Consider the following 17,233-nt stretch of genomic DNA (forward strand, 5'->3'; position numbering starts at 1 on the left):
GAATAAATGTTGTTCTGTTTACATGAATAAAACCTTCGGTGGTCATACACCCAATGAAATTAGTTTATTGGATCTCGATCGTAGTGATACACATAATCATAAATCATAGTGATACACATAATCATAATATTGATGCCAAAAGATGCAAAGTTGATAATGATAGTGCAACTTATTTGTGGCACTGCCGTTTGGGTCATATCGGTAAAAAGCGAGTGAAGAAACTCCATGCTGATGGGTTTTTGGAATCACTTGATTATGAATCATTTGATGCTTGCGAACTGTGCCTTTTGGGCAAGATGACTAAAACTCCGTTCTCCGGAACAATGGAACGAGCTACTGACTTATTGGAAATAATACATACCGATGTATGTGATCCGATGAGTGTTAAGGCTCGTGGCAAGTATCGTTATTTTCTGACCTTCACAAGATGATTTGAGTAGATATAGGTATATCTACTTGATGAAACATAAGTATGAAATAATTGAAAGGTTCAAAGAATTTCAGAGTGAAGTGGAAAAATCATCGTAACAAGAAAAATAAAGTTTCTACGATCTGATCGTGGAGACGAATATTTGAGTTATGAGTTTGGTCTTCATTTGAAACAATGTGAAATAGTTTCGCAACTCACGCCATCTGGAACACCACAATGTAATGGTGTGTCCGAACGTCGTAATCGTACTTTACTAGATATGGTGCGATCAATGATGTCTCTTATCAGTTTACCACTATCGTTTTGGGGTTATGCTTTAGAGATGGCCGCATTCACGTTAAATAGGGCACCATCAAAATCCGTTGAGACGACGCCTTATGAACTGTGGTTTGGCAAGAAACCAAAGTTGTCGTTTCTTAAAGTTTGGGGCTGCGATGCTTATGTGAAGAAACTTCAACCAGATAAGCTCGAACCTAAATCGGAGAAATGTGTCTTCATAGGATACCCAAAACAAACAGTTGGGTATACCTTCTATCACAGATCCGAAGGCAAGACATTCGTTGCTAAGAATGGATCCTTTCTAGAGAAGGAGTTTCTCTCGAAAGAAGTGAGTGGGAGGAAAGTAGAACTTGATGAGGTAACTGTACCTTCTCCCTTATTGGAAAGTAGTTCATCACAGAAATCAGTTCCAGTGATTCCTACACCAATTAGTGAGGAAGTTAATGATGATGATCATGAAACTTCAGATCAAGTTGCTACCAAACCTCGTAGGTCTTCCAGAGTAAGATCCGTACCAGAGTGGTATGGTAATCATGTTCTGGAAGTCATGTTACTAGACCATGATGAACCTACGAACTATGAGGAAGCGATGATGAGCCCAGATTCCACGAAATGGCTTGAGGCCATAAAATCTGAGATATGATCCATGTATGAGAACAAAGTATGGACTTTGATTGACTTGCTCTATGATCAGCAAGCCATGTTAAATAAATGGATCTTCAAGAGGAAGACGGACACTGATAGTAGTGTTACTATCTACTAAGCTCGACTTGTTGCGAAAGGTTTTCGACAAGTTCAAGGTGTTGAATACGATGAGATTTTCTCACTCGTATCGATGCTTAAGTCTGTTCGAATCATGTTAGGAATTGCCACATTTTATGAAATCTGGCAAATGGATGTGAAAACTGCATTCCTCAATGGATTCTTTAAAGAAGAGTTGTATATGATGCAACCAGAAGGTTTTGTCGATCCTAAAGGTGCTAACAAAATGTGCAAGCTCCAGCATTCCATCAATGGACTGGTGCAAGCATCTCGGAGTTGGAATATACGCTTTGATGAGTTGATCAAAGCATATGGTTTTATACAGACTTTTGGAGAAGCCTGTATTTACAAGAAAGTGAGTGGGAGCTTTGTAGCATTTCTAATATTATATGTGGATGACATATTGTTGATTGGAAATGATATAGAAATTCTGGATAGCATTAAAGGATACTTGAATAAGAGTTTTTCAAAGCAAGACCTCGTTGAAGCTACTTACACATTGAGCGTCAAGATCTATATAGATAGATCAAGACGCTTGATAAGATTTTTCAATGAGTACATACCTTGATAATTTTTTTGAAATAGTTCAAAATGGAACAGTCAAAGAAGGAGTTCTTGCGTGTGTTGCAAGGTGTGAAGTTGAGTAAGACTCAAAACCTGACTATGGCAGAAAATAGAAAGAGAATGAAAAGTCATTCCCTATGCCTCAGTCATAGGTTCTATAAAGTATGCTATGCTGTGAACCAGACCTATTGTATACCTTGCTCTGTGTTTGGCAAAGGAATACAATTTTGATCTAATAGTAGATCACTGGATAGTGGTCAAGAATATCCTTAGTGAGGACCAAGGAAATACTTCTCGATTATGGAGGTGATAAAAGAGCCCGTTGTAAAAAATTACATCGGTGCAAGCTTTTACACCGGTCCAGATGACTCTAAGTCTCAAATCTGGATACATATTGAAACTGGGAGCAATTAACTAGAGTAGCTTCGTGCAGAGCATTGTAGACATAATAATATTTGAAAAATACATACAACTCTGAATATGACAGACCTGTTGACTAAACTTCTCTCACAAGCAAAACATGATCATACCTTAGTACTCTTTGGGTGTTAATCACATAACGATGTGAACTAGATTATTGACTCTAGTAAACCCTTTGGGTGTTGATAACATGACGATGTGAACTATGGGTATTAATCACATACAGATGTGAATATTGGTGTTGAATCACATGCTGATGTGAACTAGATTATTGACTCTAGTGCAAGTGGGAGACTGAAGGGAATATGCCCTAGAGGCAATAATAAAGTTATTATTTATTTCCTTATATCATGATAAATATTTATTATTCATGCTAGAATTGTATTAACCGGAAACATAATACATGTGTGAATACATAGACAAACAGAGTGTCACTCGTATGCCTCTACTTGACTAGCTTGTTGATCAAAGATGGTTATGTTTCCTAACCATAGACATGTGTTGTCATTTGATTAACGGGATCACATCATTAGGAGAATGATGTGATTGACATGACCCATTCCGTTAGCCTAGCACTTGATCGTTTAGTATGTTGCTATTGCTTTCTTCATGACTTATACATGTTCCTGTAACTATGAGATTATGCAACTCCCGTTTACCGAAGGAACACTTTGGGTGCTACCAAACGTCACAACGTAACTGGGTGATTATAAAGGAGTACTACAGGTGTCTCCAAAGGTACATGTTGGGTTGGCGTATTTCGAGATTAGGTTTTGTCACTCCGATTGTCGGAGAGGTATCTCTGGGCCCTCTCGGTAATGCACATCACTATAAGCCTTGCAAGCAATGTGGCTAATGAGTTAGTTGCGGGATGATGCATTACGTAAAGAGTAAAGAGACTTGCCGGTAATGAGATTGAACTAGGTATTGGATACCGACGATCGAATCTCGGGCAAGTAACATACCGATGACAAAGGGAACAACGTATGTTGTTATGCGGTTTGACCGATAAAGATCTTCGTAGAATATGTGGGAGCCAATATGAGCATCCAGGTTCCGCTATTGGTTATTGACCGAGAATAGTTCTAGGTCATGTCTACATTGTTCTCGAACCCGTAGGGTCCGCACGCTTAAGGTTTCGATGATAGTTATATTATGAGTTTATAAGTTTTGATGTACCGAAGGAGTTCGGAGTCCCGGATGAGATCAGGGACATGACGAGGAGTCTCAAAATGGTCGAGACGTAAAGATCGATATATTGGACGACTATATTCGGAGTTCGGAAAGGTTGCGAATGATTCGGGTATTTTTCGAAGTACCGGAGAGTTACGAGAATTCGCCGGGGAGTATATGGGCCTTATTGGGCCATACGGGAATAGAGGAGAGAGGCCGAAAGGAAGGAGGCGCGCAGCCCCCCTCTGGTCCGAATTGGACAAGGGGTGCGGCCCCCTTTTCCTTCCTCCTCTCCCCCTCTTTCCCCCTTCTCCTACTCCAACAAGGAAGGACGCGCCCCTACTAGGCCGGCCGCCCCCTCCCCCCTTTCTCCTTTATATACGGGGGTAGGGGGCACCTCTAGGCACAACAACAACTGATCCCTTTGATCTCTTAGCCGTGTGCGGTGCCCCCCTCCACCATAATCCGCCTCGATAATATCGTAGCGGTGCTTAGGCGAAGCCCTGCGTCGGTAGTACATCAAGATCGTCACCACGCCGTCGTGCTGACGGAACTCTCCCTCGAGACTCGGCTGGATCGGAGTTCGAGGGACGTCATCGAGCTAAATGTGTGCTAGAACTCGGAGGTGCCATAGTTTCGGTGCTTGATCGGTCGGGCCGTGAAGACGTACGACTACATCAACCGCGTTGTTCTAACGCTTCCGCTTTCAGTCTACGAGGGTACGTGGACAACACTCTCCCCTCTCGTTGCTATGTCATCACCATGATCTTGCGTGTACGTAGGAATTTTTTTGAAATTACTACGTTCCCCAACAGCATATGTAGTTAGTTCTGATGTAAGTCTTGCTGGGTACATTTGTACTCATGTTTGCTTAATTTATGTTTTTGCACAGAGACTTTAGTCTTGCTAGTAGTTCCGCGTGGACTTCGACGTTTAGCTTGTTACCTCAGCTACGATCTTGTGCCCTCGGCAGGATCTGGTAGATAGTCAGGCTTCTCAGCCTTTTTCATTTGTAGATGTCTGTACTCAGACATGTTAAGCTTTCGCTTGTGCTTTGACTTGTGTGCTCTGAATGCTGGGTCATGAGACCCATGTTTGTAATATCTCGCTCCTCGGAGCCTATTGAATAAAATACTTGAGTTGTAGAGTCATGTTGTGATGCCATGTTGTATTTGCACATATCGAGCATATTGTGTGTATGTTATTGAAATGCTTGGTATATGTGGGATCTGACTATCTAGTTGTTTATCCTTGGTAGCCTCTCTTACCGGGAAATGTCTCCTAGTGCTTCCACTGAGCCTTGGTAGCTTGCTACTGCTCCGGAACACTTAGGCTGGCCGACATGTGTCCTTCTTCGTTCCTGTGTCTGTCCCTTCAGGGAAATGTCACGCGGTGTCTACCGGAGTCCTGTTAGCCTGCTACAACCCGGTTTACCGGAGTCCTGCTAGCCCAGTTGCTACAGCCCAGATTCACTTGCTGATGACCGGCACGTTCATTGCTGGGTCATGTATGCATGTCCCTGTAAGTTAGTGCCACTTTGGGTTCACGACTAGCCATGTCAGCCCGGGCTCCTTGTCATATGGATGTTAGCGACACTATCATATACGTGTGCCAAAAGGCGCACATGGTCCCGGGCCTGGTAAGGCGACACCCATGGGAATACCGTGCGTGAAGCCACAAAGTGATATGAGGTGTTACATGCTAGATCGGTGTGCCATTAAGTCAGGGTGCTGACAGCTTTGGTATCAGAGCTTGACTACCTGTAGGATTACCAAGCCAAACTAGTCGAAGTTGAGTCTAGAAATGCTTTTGTTATATGTAGGGGAATTGATTGTGGGATGGAGTGTAAGGCTCTTTTTACTCCTTTATCTCATGCCCTTCTGATCCGAGCTATCTTATCTTTCCTACGGGACTAAGGAACTAGGCTTTCTCTTCTCTCTATCAGGTTCACGTGTTACTAATCCGTAGACCTATAGGATTGGTGGTTTTAAGCCTCAGTTCAGTTCCTACTACTTCCCTGTATTCATAGTTGATCCCAGAACCTTGATATTGTGCTTCTGAGTGGTTATGCCACCACTTTTCAAGATGTCTCAAACCTTTTTGAGCATTTACAGCTGTTATGCTGTCCGAGTCATCCCAGGTCTCTAAACAGTCCGATGCATTTGCAAATCCCTTCTTCCCGTTCCCAATGTCCTTTTGGTCAGATTAATCACACAAATCAGTGATTTGAGCTATTTTATTGCCTCGACATATATGTTGGAGCTATTACTATGACCATACGTGTCTTAGAGGATCACCTAGTAATCTAGCCATGTTTTGTGTTCCAGTGTGATGATTCTGGCCATCGTTTTCGAAAGCATCTCGTGATGTTATTATTTAGTAGGTATTCCATTCCTGGGTTTTGAAGCCGAGATTCACCCTACTTACTTGTTGTTGATAGTGTTGCTAGTTCCTTTAGGATATTAGTAACCTTTGTGATAGTCCTCGAGGTCCGTGGTATTTTCTTCTTCCAAATACCATGAACTGCTTATGGCAGAAGTTCTTCTGAACCAAAAGATCACAACCAGAGTGCTCTTAATGGGTCCTCCATTCTACATTGTGATTCTGCCAATTCTACCTTTCTGCATTGGGTTATCCGGAAGAAATGTTGAGCTTTGCTCGACATACTAATCAATGCATCCACAACTCAGAAAGATAATTGTCCGTCTTTAGTTGTTATCCTGCCCTCGTCTATCATCTGATAGTCAGGAGTAAATGTGCATTCATGTTCATCATTGCATTTTACTCTTGAGGTCCGTCAAGCCATTATATTCCAGAATGACTAGGAGAAACAAGCTCCAGTGCCTCATCCATGTCTAGGATTGGGCCAAAGCAGTTGTATTGCGCAGATCAAAATGCCAATCCATCTTTTGATCCTATTCTACCCTGAAGTATTACCCACTTTATGTTAGGAATGTTGTGAGAAATGCACCAACTCTTACGAATTCTTGATGCAGTGATACTTCTTGCCATCATTGTTCATTCCTCGGTTTCGTGTTATTGAAACCGGAATAACGACAAGTGAATCATAATGTGTGCAATCAATACTCCTAGCAACCCCGTTGCTTGGTAGTCAACGGACAATAATCTCATTCCTAGCGTGTTGGTTGTTGAATCATCACCCTAAGGTTGTTCGTGCCACCTACTCCATTTTCCCTGGTGCACTCTTCGGTCAAAACTTAGGATTTGTGTCAATCCTTTCTTAATTGATCACATCATCCTACCTCGAAAGCAAGATTTTTCTCGAGCTTAATAACATATCGGTGGTTCGTGATTTTCTGAATATCTTCTCGGAAGTACCACCAGATTGTTCCCTGACTGTTATATTGAGCTCGTGATCAAGTTGGTTTCTTGTAAACCACCCATTGTCCAAGAATCTGTGTTGGATAACCCTAAGCTAGTTGGTCAAGCATAAACAACAACTTGGAGAGTTGAAGGATAAAAGCCTTGCCTAACTTAGTTCGTTTCTAAGGGATACCTTCTGCATGAGTGTGTTGAAGAAAGATGATATCTTCATCGATTGATCCTTGTGGTCAGTTGTTAAATCTGTCGTCTTGTCCAAACCTTGATTTGAGTGTGGGCTATCGTCAAATCAAATCAGAACCAACGATATTCGTAATGTTGTCTCACTCGTGGTTGTTTCCTCGAGCATACACCATTATATCCTTTGGTTTGGCCAATGCTATCACCTTGTTCACTTAGTCATGGAATTCCATTTTATGGAAATCCCGATAAATTGTTGCTGAGCCCTCGACAACATCCTTATTTTCTCCATGATTTTGTTGGACATCAAGCTAGTGTTGGAAACTTTGTAAACAATGCCTTCGTGTTCTGTCCATGAGGTATATGTTTGGATGAGATAAGTGACTTCCTCTAATTCACGTGTATTTGATGTAAGTTGCCACCGTGAATTTGAGAAAGTTTGTTTTGCTTCCTTTGGAATCATCCCAAGTCAGCCATGCCTGTGCGAAGTATTCTATGGTCTGATAGACTGATCATCTTCATTCCATATGTATTTCCTATCACACCAAGCCACTGATTGATTTGTTCAAGGATAATAAGTTCTAAGTGCTAGTCCTGAAGGTACCAGACAGACTTGTACAAGATTCTGTTACCCTCGATGATGGTTCCCAACCAAAACCCGGTAGTGTTTTGTTGTAAGACTACTATGTGGTCATGCTTGTCTGGGACAGCGTGTCCATATGTATGTAGCAGAACCAGCTCATGTTTTGGAGCTCACTACCATAGTTCATTTCCCGAGAATCTCGCAAAAACATCTCGTCGATTTGTGTTGCAACTTTTCTTTTCAGACATGTTGAGTCTGAAGCATCCTGCTTCTAACCAGATTTGAATCTCAGGCAGATATGATGGTTGGAACATTCCCAACATTTGCATTCTGTTCCCAGCCTGCACCCCGTCGTGCCAATTTCCCATGGGTTGTCCTTCTTAATAGTTGTTGTCCAGGATCATCTTTTAAAGTGGACTTACCATGAGTCCCATCCATTTCCGGTGATAAGCAAAAATCATCCATTGCGTTGTCTTCGACAAGGTATTCCACATCATCCATCCTAGTTTGAGTATGCCATTCCTCCGAGCTCCTTCAAATGATCGATTGTGATTGCCTTAGGCTAGTATAAAGAGTTTTAATGATCTTTGTATCAAAAGTAATTCTTTTTGCCACTTAAGGGAATAATTCTACGAGTCACCTTCCCTGGAGTGTCCCGTTATGGTATCATGGCAACTCAACTCCTCGCTACATTGACATTGTTCACCACCTTTTTAAGTGTGGAACTATCGCCTATCTAGTGAACCTTCATCATTTGTTTCACTCCATCACTCTAGATGTATGCTTTGTGTCTCAGCTCAAGAGATGTTCCTATGTCTCGTTCCGTAAGTTGATCTTGTGATCATTAAGACGATCTATCCTTGCAGAGTTGTCTCTTTCCACGTGTTGGATGAAGATCCCAAAAACAAAGACGTCAAGACCAATATGATGCAATGGATCAACATCTCCGAGAAGGGAAGTTGAATCGTGAAGATCATATTAGCTTTGTGTCCGCTCTGTCTTCTTACCTCACGCCTTGAATCTCGGGACGAGATTCTTGTTTAGTGGGGGTGAGTTGTCATAGCGCTAGAATAATGCTTGTACTTAGTGGCATTGCATCCATGCATCATGTCTAAATTCTGAAAGTTGAACTGAGGAAATTTGAAAGCCTCAATAATTTAATTAAAAGAACGGCAAATAACCCTGGAAAATGCATCCAATGTTTCCAAAATGCTCTTCAATGATGTTTAATATTTTTGGCAAGGGTTTTGGTCCAAACCAAAAATATGGAACATTTTTTGAGGAATTATTTTGGCCATTCGGATTTAAATCAATAAGTATTTGAGTTGGATTTAATTCTTCTATAAAAGAATTGCAAGTCCAACAATTCTGAAAATTTGTGAGTGGCTCTTAATATATTATATCTAGCCACATAATAATTTCTAGAAGCTAAAAAATAGTTTGTTTTGAAAACCAAATTAAAAGAAACTGCAGAAAAGGAAAACAGACAAAAAAACTAATAAAAAGCAGAAACCCTTACCTGGGCCACTTATCTGGCGGCCCATCTGCACCGGCCCAGCTGACTGGCGCTGCCAGTTGTCGTCTTCACTGTGCCAGGAGGACGCTGGGCACGTGTGAGGGAGTCCTGGATTAGGGGGTATCTGGACAGCCGGACTATATACTTTGGTCGGACTGATGGACCGTGAAGATACAAGACTCAAGACTTCGTCCCGTGTCCGGATGGGACTCTCCTTTGCGTGGAAGACAAGCTTGGCGATCCGGATAATAGATCTCCTTCTTTGTAACCGACTTTGTGTAAACCCTAGCCCCCTCCAGTGTCTATATAAACCGAAGGGTTTAGTCCATGGAGGGACAATCATAATCATCATAGGCTAGCTTCTAGGGTTTAGCCTCTACGATCTCGTGGTAGATCAACTCTTGTAATACTCATATCATCAAGATCAATCAGTAGGGTTTTACCTCCATTGAGAGGGCCAGAACCTGGGTAAAACATCGTGTCCCTGGCCTCCTGTTACCATTAGCCTTAGACGCACAGATCGGGACCCACTACCCGAGATCCGCAGGTTTTGACACCGACATTGGTGCTTTCATTGAGAGTTCCTCTGTGTCGTCGCTTCAAGGCTTGATGGCTCCTTCAATCATCAACAACAACGCGGTCCAGGGTGAGACTTTTCTCCCCGGACAGATCTTCGTGTTCGACGGCTTCGCACTGCGGGCCAATTCGCTTGGCCATCTGGAGCAGATCGACAGCCACGCCCCTGGCGAGCCGGTCAGATTCGGAAACTTGAACTACACGGACGATATCCGTGGAGACTCGATCTTCGACGGATTCGGGCCTGCGACAGGAGCGCCGAACAGTCAGGACGAGCACAACTTAGACCTGCTGTCGGGCAATACTCGGGATATCGCACCTGCAGGAGCTCCGGACCTAAATCTGGGGCAGATCGCGTCGTCCGAGGACGGGTGGATGGACCCCACCACAGAGGCCACACACTCATCGATAGTAGAGCCGAGCACATACTTCACCCCCAAGGAAGCCTGCGTCTCCGGACCCCCAGACGGGTGTCCGGCTGTAGGTTCCAGACTGTGCACCCCCGAGCCTGCCGATTCTGGTCGGGCTCCGATAATGGAATTCACCGCCGTAGATATCTTCCGGCACTCGCCCCTCGGTGACATGCTGAATTCATTAAGGTCTCTCTCTTTGTCAGGAGATGCTTGGCCGAACTATGACCGGCTTGAGGGGGAAGAAGGCGACGAAGAAATTCGTTCCCCACCCACCACCCACTTCATAGCCATTGTCGACAACGTAACAGACATGCTTGCACTACAAAAAATACACTTCTGTGATGATATGTGTTTGTCACAGTAGGGCACTTTTTTTGTCATGCATGTACATCCATGACAAATTTATGACAGAATCAAGATAGTCATACCTGTGCTGTCGTAGAAGTGTTCCATGACATTACCAAAATTATCATCACGGAAGTGTCCACTTCCATGACAATAAATCGCGCGTCATAGAAGTGCTTTCGTCAAGGGTGACCGACACGTGGCATCCACCGTAATGGAACGCCGTTAAGCTATCGGGTTGGGTTTTGGATCCGATAACCCGTTAATAGCCCCGACCAATGGGGATTTTCCATGTGTAAAATCATCATTGGCTGGAGGAGACACGTGTCAGGTCCGCGCTGGCACAGGTATCACTCATCCAATGGGCGAGACGCGCCTATGATATGTTCACACGTGGACCGGCCCATCAAGTTTAAATGGGCCGGCCCAACTAAAGGCCCACAAGATTTTGCGGACCATAATGGGCCGTCCCAGCTAAAGGCCCATAAGATTTTGCGGACCATAATGGGTTGGCCCAGCTAAAGGCCCATAAGATTTTGCAGGCCATAATGGGCCGGCCCAGGTAAAGGCCCACAAGATTTTTGTGTGCCATAATGGGCCAGCCCAGGTAAAGGCCCACAAGATTATTGCGGATCATAATGGGCCGGCCCGGCTAAAGGCCCACGAGATTTCGCCGACATTAATGGGCCGACCCAGCTATAGGCCCACAAGAATTTGAGGACCCTTGTAGGCCGAACCATTAACTCGCTGCCATGTTTTGGGCCAAATGTCGGCCCATATTTGATCTGGTCCATTAATGGCCTGCCACGTTTCGGGCCTAATAGTGGCCCATATGAGATCCGGCCCGTTAAAAGCCTACCACGTTCTGGGCCAAATTACTGCCCAAATCAGGTCCGGCCCTTTAAGAGGCTATGGGCTCAATTATGGCCCATATCAGATTCGGCCCGTCAACTGGACACTATGCTTTTGGGCCCACTTGCTAAAGGCCCACTTAGTAATTCAGCCTGATATTAGTTTTGGCCTCTTAAGGGACCATTTAACATTTCGGCCCTATATTAATTTTGGCCTGTTAAATGCCCGTCATATAGTTGGGCCTAACTACGGCCCGGTTTGCATCCGGCCTGCTCGCAGCCGATATCTGATTGGGCCAAACAAGGACTGAGACAATTTTGGCCTATTAAAAGCCCGTGATTTGATTCGCACAATCATGGGCCGGGGTTCATTTCGGGCTGCTGCCGGCCCGTTAGCTGTTCGGCATGTTTCAGGCCCAACCTACATCGTGATTGCATGACGGCCCGATTATGTACCGTAATTTTACGGTTTGGCCGGTATACTGCAAAGACAGGATATATATACAGTAAAATAACTGCAACATCGTGAATAAGAAAAAACCTAGACTATACAATAAAGAAATTACAGCATATTACATCCACTGGGCATCAAAGTTTGCCACTATGATAATAAAGCACAAGCAGACAGCAGATTACATACACTGGGCATCATAGATCGCCACCAGTGCAAATAAACACGCCGACAAAATAATATACAAAACCGACAACACTTCAATAGAGTTCAAGAAAGGTTAGCCCTGCTGGGGAGCTGCAGCGCAAGCAACTGAGCAAGATGATGAGACTGCGCTTGTTCAACACTTAAATCTTCCTCACTCTGAAAGATAAACAAGCAGACAGATGACAGGTTTTGCACATAAAAGTATCAGTGCTGACAATTCATCACATTTCTCACTGACGAATAAAGTGACACAGTTTAAAATTGCATTAAAACAATATGGTATTGTTCAGGTCAAGACATGGCAGGAAATGACATTGTGAAGGAGTTGGCAGCTTCACGACACCACTGGATTACAGATCAAGAACTCATAAGTATCAATGGTTAGTGTGCTGTCAATTTATCCCATTTCAGATTGGCAAATAAAGAGACGGTTTAAATAATACTCCCTCCGTCCGGAATTACTTGTCATCAAAATGGATGTGTCTAGAACTAAAATACATCTAGATACATCTATTTCAATGACAAGTATTTTCGGACGGAGGGAGTAGTAGAATGATATGACATTGTTCATAGTTAAGACACTGCAGAATATGACATTGTGCTGTAGTGGGTAGGTTCACCACACCACTGAATTACGGATGAAGAACAGAAGCATACATGCAGTGCAAAAGAAGATCACTTGCTCTGTATAGTTTAATTTACATGGTATGAATAAGGAACTTGGTTGTACAACTGAAAACTTAAACTGAGAAAGGACAAACTTTTGTTTACGAACTACATAATACACTTTAAACATGCAATTTGATGCAAACACCAAAAATAAACAACTGTTGCAGTCATGCCTAACCAAATATATACAACAAAGTTTGAAGGCTTGAGATGGACAAAATTACATTATTGGTGAAGAAAGGCTCTATAAAGGCCTTGTCCATGTTGATGGGGGGGGGGCAATTCAAGAAGTTTACCACAGAATCTTCTTCATAAGCATTGCCTTTATTTTACATTTTGTTAAGAGTAAATATAGATGTGATAATATACGAAAAATGGAGAATATTTAAGATAAGATGAAGAGTGATGCTACATAACCAAGTAGCTATAAATGTAATGCAGCGATACATGCAAAAGGTACAACCAAGAGCAATGCACAGCTAAACTTCTTCAGTACCAACCTTATGGTAAGAGTAAATATAGATCTGATGTGTAGAAAATGGAGGGCAAAGGAAAATAAGCTGTAGAGTGATGGTACATGAACAACTACCTGTCATATAAGTACACTTATAAAGGACAACATGTACTTACAAGAACAATGCAGAGCTAAAAAAACATTGGCATTGGATATATTCTACACTAATGTAACCATTCATACAGATCAGATAATTTGGAGCGAACAATTGATAAGCAAGCTATCATGCATACTGCTGTCACATAATGAACCAGGTATGTATGCAAGTACAGTGATACAGGACAACAGGTACTAACAAGAACAATGCAGTGGGCAACATATTTGCGATATCCTGTCGTTCCTTTCAAACAGGAATTCTTCTTCGAGCAGATTTCCTGCAAAAAAGATCTGTAAGGCACATGCGGAAAAGTAGAAGTTCAAATTGTCATGTGATTTCATAGACAATACCTCATCCTGGGAACGAGACCAGTGCATAACAAGGTTTTTCCATTCAATGTCTTCTAAATTTAGCATAGGAGACTTCACCGGAAATTCATTTATAGACTTGCCACCAAAGTGTGATTTCCTCAGGTAACACCGATACTGCTGCAATGCTTCTTTGAAAAGCACAAGCAAGCTTTTCTCGTCATGACTATCCAGATTGACCCTCGCCTAGTTACAACAATGTAATGTAAATCATTGATGTGTTCAATCAGCAGAAAACAGGAAAATAATAACCATGAATAATAGCACTTACACGTAAGTTGGACAGGAAGATGTGAAAATGGTGTTTGTCTTCACAATAATCTTCCCATGATGGGAATATATGCATGTAGTCCCTAACAACATTGAAAGCATTGTCTTTTAAACTGGGAATAAATGGAATGGGGTTCCAATCTACAGGAATTGGCCATCTCTGCAGTTGGGATAGGTCTTTGGCCGGTGGACTTGTTGTACTTTTTGCTGGAGTGGGATTTTTCTGTGGTACAGCTGGTGCTATGGCAGATGAAACCGGTATACCTTTTGCTGGAGTGCAGGTCCTGTGTGGTGGGGCTAGTGGTGTGGCCAGTGAAGTATGGGTACAGTCTGCCGGAGTCGGTCCTACGTTTTGTGTCACTGGTTGTACAGCCAATATAAGTGGGGTGCTGTCTGATTTCTTCGGCACCACCATGTTTTTCAAGGACTTTGCTGGTGCTCCTTCAGGTTCGGCAATCACCCTCTTCCTTTTTGATGTCTGATGTACACGAACAACATTTGAGTGGAAAACATGGTATGATGACAGATGGAATATGTATTGATAATGGATGGGCATGGCATCTCGACATATATGATGAGTAAACTAAGCAGATGGCGGTGCAACAAAGTAGAAGAAATGCAAGACAACATATGCAAGATACCCACAAACAATAAAACATCGGCAAATTAGAAGGCACCTTGATGGGTGAACAGGACAGGCCATCTGCCTTTGACTCCTCGAGGTTAGAATAGTCATTAGGATCATATTCTGAACAAGAGTCAACAGGTGGGGAGCGTATGAGTTTCATTGCATCCAGAATGGCACTCAATGCCTTGGTGCCAATTTTGTAAGTCATTGCAGTGTTTAGCTTCAAGAGTGGAATGCTGCTAGTGCCACACAAAGCAGCTACACAGATCATAGTGTAGATATAAAGGGAAAACTTTAAGCATCAGAGTAAAATCAGCAAAGTGGAACTTGCTGGAATATATGTGCTAGTATTGCCGCTACAGCTAGAAAGGCTTCGGATACCAGCTCTCTTCAAGTGAAGGTGCGGTACTGTTAATATGAGTGTAACTCTCAAAGGCGACACAGCTCCGCACATTTCCTTGCTATTCTTATAGGATTCAAGTGGGCAGGCCACTACAAATCCTATTCCTATGTTTACAAGATCCTATGAATCAAAGAGGCTCAAAGTGTCCTTCACAACCAACCGTATAGACCTCTACTGCAAATGTCCCTGCTCATCTTCAGTACAAGGAACATACTGTACTACTAGCATACTCCCTCCGTTCCAAAATATAAGTCTTGGTAGAGATTTCCACTATGGATCACATACAGATGTATCCAGATACATTTTAGAGTGTAGATTCACTCATTTTGATCCACATGTAGTACATGGTGGAATCTATACAAAGACTTGTATTTAGGAACAAAGAGAGTAAATATTCAAGAAGAACGGAAGAGGAACATGGTAAAGAAGAGCAAGCAGATTTTGAATAATAAAATGTTGGTTGCGCAGTGCCCACACATGATGAACCAGAGCGCATTAAGAATGCAACTCCCAGCTGTCTCTCGACCATTTTAGGCGGTTGGATGAAGATCCTACGTCTCCTAACCCTTCTTTTTCCTCATCTCTGATTCTTCCCATACAAAACACCGCACGGGCCGCCGGACGGACCACCGGCCCCACCGCCTATGTTCCTCCGCCACCCCCACCCCCCACCCATGTCGAGTTTTCTTCGTTCGGCGAGGCCCCACAACCACCCGAGCCCCTTGGATTGCACCGGCGAACTCCGGCGAGCTCTGAAAAATCGACTGACCCAATTTTGAAATTTAGTCTACTGTGATTTAACTAGTGTGGAATATAAAAGGGGAAAACCAGAAGCATTGGGAGTATAGTGTTGAGCATGCCATGGCGGATCTGAAGGTGCAAACCGGACAAAGGCAACTTCACAACTAAGACAAGAAATCAGAGTAAAGCAGTGGCGATCTATTTTCTTGCTGAGATAAATAAGTTGAGCAGATACGAAAGAGTACCGCCTCTGGTGCAGCGCCGTGTACGCATCTGCTGAGAATTTGATGGTGCTGCGGTAGCAATGTCTGTTGGCGGCGTGGAAGCAGATCTAGGAGGGTAGACGGTGGCGGCGGGGCGCGGTGGACGAGACAATCGTAGGGCGGTGCCGACAAGGTGGACGACGGCGGGGATGAAGCGAGAGGACGAGATGCAAGGATCCCGGTCTGAAGGCGTGGATGAGAGAGGTCTATCTCTTGTAATGGACGGCGGCATCGCGGTATCAGCTCCGGCATAGTGGAGGAGGACGGCGGTGGATGGGGCAGCGGACGGAGGAGGGTGGGGTGGAGAGGGTGTTTTGGCGCCCACGGAGTACGAATGGGGAAAAGGGAGGCAGAGAGGAAGGGGGGAACCATGTATTCAGGGCACGCTTGTCTCCAATGCGAGAAAATTTACAAACTTAGCCCCCATTTCAAATTTCTACTACATCACAACAACATTAGTCGGTTGGGGATAGGGCGGTAATCTCGCATACACTGAATATTTGCCGGCGAGAGTTTGTTTTTGGTGCCCACCGTGTATGAATATGAATTGGGGAGGGAGTCGATTTTGGCCGAGGGCACACTCTGTTTTGGCGCCCACCATGTATGAATCCGGGTGAGAGGCGGTTACGTCACGTTTGGGTGAAATTACAAACCTACCCCTATCGAAACCTATAAAAATCCAGCAGATAGACTTTGCGTGGCAGGGATAGGCAGTAGTGATTTCCATCTCGCAGATTTTGGTTTTGGGTGGTTACTGTGACTTTCCCCGCTTCGTTCAAATTTTGCAGACTACACATTTACCGTGCCAACTCAATTCGAATCCCGTTTGTATTCTACTATTTTTTTCGGGCGGGATCCATTTTCAATTGGAATTACATTCTACATACATCATTTTTTTATATATACTTTCAGAAGCACAACAAAGAATTCTTCTCCTTTATATGTATAATATGATTTACAAATACAACGATCTTGAAATCTTAAGGTTGAATTCGAAAAAATTTAACCAAATTATGTTCTACTAAAATGTATGGATCAGTAATATCTACATATTAAATAACATAGATGTGCATGAATTCATATGAGTATGCTTGTTTGATAGATCAATTTTGGTTTGAGTATGGATTACATGTATCATCATCTCGAATTCAAATATTTGAATCCCTTTTTTGTTCACTCCTTTCACGC

The sequence above is a fragment of the Triticum dicoccoides genome, chromosome 6B (assembly GCF_002162155.2).
Source record: "Triticum dicoccoides isolate Atlit2015 ecotype Zavitan chromosome 6B, WEW_v2.0, whole genome shotgun sequence".
NCBI classification, from domain to species: domain Eukaryota; kingdom Viridiplantae; phylum Streptophyta; class Magnoliopsida; order Poales; family Poaceae; genus Triticum; species Triticum dicoccoides.